Here is a 4,286-nt window from a genome sequence, read left to right on the forward strand (position 1 = left end):
TGCAAAGTGCAAGCTGTGCAACAAAAGACGTACACACACAAAAAAAAGGGTGAATAAGTGCCATAATGTAGTAGCCATGGCTGGCCTTTCGGCTGGGTTTAAAAGGTTACTACAGTCTGGCCAAAAGGCCCAGCCCAAGAGGCTGGTTGCAAAAGAGAAGTGCAGTATTAGGGTGGCTGTGTGTGCAATAAAAACTGTGACCTTCTACCGTAAGGCGAACACAGTGTGGGTCGCCCAAACCAAGGGCACAAACACCTGCAGACCTTCTCATCCCCGGCCTTTTAGCCAGATCATGGCAGATCCGTCCACATCAGCAGGCAGAGATAGAGATAGATAGAGCAATCAAAACCTCCATCGCTGCCTTTAATCTAGAGTGTACTGACCTCAGCGTCCCCCCCAAGGACGCCTTGGTTTTCTCATTCAGAATTGATAAGAACAGATACTACACTTGATCTTAGCCATAAGGCCCAAGAGCGAAAGGGGTTAGTAAAGGTACAGGTCCGAAGTAAAGGGGGCGGAGAATAAGAAGGGTCAGGACAGACCCTTTGGGACAGTTTTTTTGGGCAAAGGGTGGCTTATGGGGAATCGGGAACAGTTATTAATAATAATAATAATAATAATATTTGATTGGGTGCCTCTTTAAGAAATGTACAGTTAAAGTCCCTGAGGCGGTGCTGGGCGGCTAGGGTCCAGTGCGGTGATGCTCGAATTCGAAATGCTGTTGCGGACTTTGCCTTCCAAAACCTGCAGCCTGGTTGTTTGGTTTAGAACAGGTTGGTGTTGTCATAAAGAAAATAGAATATTGTTGTCTGATATTGGGAGTTACATTTTGAATTGTTTTTGTATGTTATTATATGCTTGGTTTTAAATTTCTATAGAAGTTCAGTATTTATTTGTTGTAAATGGATATTAATTTATGCTATTAAATAAAGGGCTGCTTGCCAGCCATTTTTAGTCCAGTAAAGTTGTCAGTGAGTTTTTGGGGGGCTGGGGGAGGGGTGATGAAAGTGAGGGGGGAGGGCAAAATCTGAGCTACCCTGGTCATGATGTTTTTCTGTACAATGCAGGCAGGTACTGACTCATAAGAGGGGCCATCAGGTGCTCTACATAGCTACCCCTTAACATCACAACCTTGCCTCAGTACTCCCCCTGATGCCCTCATCCTGGCTGCAAACAATGTACTTGCTCTTGGGAGGAGGTATGCAAAAATCAAAGGCAATGCAAACCGAATTTTCTTTATCCCTCAAAAATGCACTATCAAGCAATTCTTTGCCCTGAATGGCATAATAAAATATGTCCTGGCTATATTTATAAATGCTCTGCCTTCAAAATTTGTAAGTAAAGGTATTTCTATATGATATTCATTTTGCCAATTTTATAATAATGAAACAAACTTCCAGTCTGTTTTTTAAATTTGAAATATAGTTTACTTTAAATGCATGAATTGCAGAATATTTTATCTTTTCAGAGTTCATGTTTCAGGGTAGTAACAGGGAGGTCCATGAACTGTGTAACTTAATCTATATCATCATATTACATTTAGGTTAAGATAAGAACGTGGACATTAAGTTCAACTTTTTCCATTGGAAAATAAAAAAAATGTAGTAAAGGGAAGGCACAAAAGACTCTACAAAATGCTTAGAAAAAGCCACAAAAAGTTATTAAGCAATACAGTGTAATTGTATTTTTGTGTGGAACTGTATGCACATTTATGCCATTATATACAGTAAACAAGTGTATTTCTGACAGCATTTATGTGTGAATGAAACTGGAGCACAGAATTCAAGTTGCACATGAAAACATTTATAATCAGGGCCAGATTTATACTTTTTTCTCCCCTAGGCCAGAAGTTTGTGTCCCCTTGTCCTCATAAAAGATACAAAACTAAAGCTGTCATACAATGCTAGCCTGTCAAATATTGCTACCTGCTCACGACTTCTGATCTAAAAGGTAGAAACTACAAGTACCATACAATGCTTACTGTCAGGTATAGGTAGCTTCTAACATCAGTTGAACCTCAATATTTCTGCAATAGATACTTCCAGAGAAATGCCGCCCCTCGATACAATAACACCCGTAGGCTGGCTTCATGACAAATCAGGTTGTATGAAGCCTAGGTTGTATATTTAAAACTGAACACAAATATATAATACATATAAGTAAACTGTTTTGTCTGCTGAAGGATTGTATTCCTTTCTATTGTTTTTTTGCTGATTCAGCTTATTCAACAGATATTTGCACTTTAAGTGAAAAAATCCTGTTTGCTCCCTTCCTATGAAATAAACTTACCAACCATCTCCTTTACAAATGCATGTATGCAGGCATCTGATGGCTGCAGGTCTGCTGCACATTTCCCAAACTACAGATTTAACAATCCCTGTGCATTACAGACTTCTATGGGATCATTTCCAGCCTCAGGGTACAACAGACAAGCCCAGCAGAAATAGTTAAAGAAAATAATAGGTTGAAATATTATTATACAGGACGTTTATATTATTATGGGGAAGCACATAAAATCCACATGTACCTAAATTTTTGGATGTTAAATCTATATGTCATAAAATGTTATAGCAAAAATCCACAAATCAAAACCAGCAGCGTTCTTCTACATGCAATGCTGTCTACACTTAATAAAGACTATAAAAAGTCTGGACAGCTTCCTCGTAAGCGGTGTAAATCCTCTGGGTTTAGGTGGAAGCAATAAATATTAGGAAAAATGAGAAGACTTTGGAGTTCAGTCCCTGTGTCGGCTCATCAAATTCACACATCTACTTAGGAAAATATCCATAGGAGAGAATGGAAGGAAGCAGCATAACCATTTTTTTCCTTTGTTGATAACAGAAAAGTGAAGTGATGATAAATGGGCCTAACCGAATATAGGATGTAATGCTTAACAAAAGAAACTGTGGGCCATCTGTTCTATATGCTATCTTTGTCAAATTGGTATAGACACATAACTATGTTATTGTGTCTATCCCTGGGGAATTCAGTGGAATGTGAAACGTTGTAGCAATGTCCTGGGATTACTACAAGGAAAAGAATGTACAATAAATACACATACTAGGGAGAAGCCGTGCACAGCTCCTGAGCAGTGATCGCATTTATCAGTGCTGATGGGTTATACGTAAAGAAGGAATCTTTTAGGTGCGCAAATATGTGACCACACATTCATCACTTATGAAAACGTTATGTCTCCTGGTATGTCTTATTTAAAAATCGGTTATATTTCATTATTTGGTTCAACATAATCATGCTTGTAACAGATTTCAGTCTGCAATTAAAAAAAAAATCAAGGTGATCAAATAATCTTTATGAACCATTTTAGGTTAAAAAATGCATATAAAAAATACCAGAAGCAATAACAGAGTATAATTGATGTGGACCCTTGAAAAAATGTTTTTATTGAGGCTTTACACATACCTTGGCAGGTAAACAGCAGTGATGTCATTGTGTCTGATCACTGCCTCTGGGGAAAGCTGGGTTCTCCAAATCAGGTGAAAATGTGCTCCACATGTAGCTTTACATTCCACAAACATAGAAGAGGTCTGGGGTATATTTTTTCAACTTATTCTTCCAACAGTGTTTCTTTTCAAACTTGGATAGTGCCACCAAAAGGAGGTGGAATGTGAGCTGCTGCACAAGGGCCCCAAAACCTCCCCAGTCAACTGGGGTCCCAATGGGAGCCCCAAGTCAGTTTGTCTTAAATGTAATATACACTGTGCATGTGTTAGTGAACAGAAATTAAATGCAATGTCCAATTTAAATTACTTCATACTTACCAAAAAGTATTACAAACTTTAGCAGAATTATGTAATAATTATTCTGCATATTTGTTGGTAGGTCTAAAAAGATTGTAGAATAAAACAAACATTTATGGTCAGCTTAAGAATCAGTTTATTATTGTACATATTGCTTGTTCATATCTTTATATTATAATTTCATACCTCCAGTTTAAATGCTATCTATGTAATAAGATTTGCTTTTTAAGAGTTAACAGTAATATCTGAAAGAATATTGCATATGAATAATTGTGTGATTTGGCATACACTATGTATAAATTAAAGAGTTGGTTTATTATACAATTAATAATATACTGTGCTCCAAAAACAACATCCTGGTTGCTGGCACGAGCATACTTTGGCTACGTTATGCCCACATACAGAAATTGCCTTGTATGCTTAATTATGGACTCTACTTTTTCTGCACTGGGAGTCTCTTCACCTATTTTATATGCCTCCTCAGACTCCTAGCAGGGTTTTTTTTCAGAGCTAATCAGTTTTAATAGA

The 4,286-nt window shown here is 37.6% G+C and overlaps 1 pseudogene; it reads right to left on the reverse strand.

Moving 5' to 3' along the window:
* Positions 1–276: 276 nt before the first annotated feature.
* On the reverse strand, positions 277–478 carry LOC140325054 (U2 spliceosomal RNA; annotated as a pseudogene).
* Positions 479–4,286: the final 3,808 nt, after the last annotated feature.

This window comes from Pyxicephalus adspersus, chromosome 2 (assembly GCF_032062135.1).
Source record: "Pyxicephalus adspersus chromosome 2, UCB_Pads_2.0, whole genome shotgun sequence".
In the NCBI taxonomy this organism is placed as follows: Eukaryota; Metazoa; Chordata; class Amphibia; order Anura; family Pyxicephalidae; genus Pyxicephalus; species Pyxicephalus adspersus.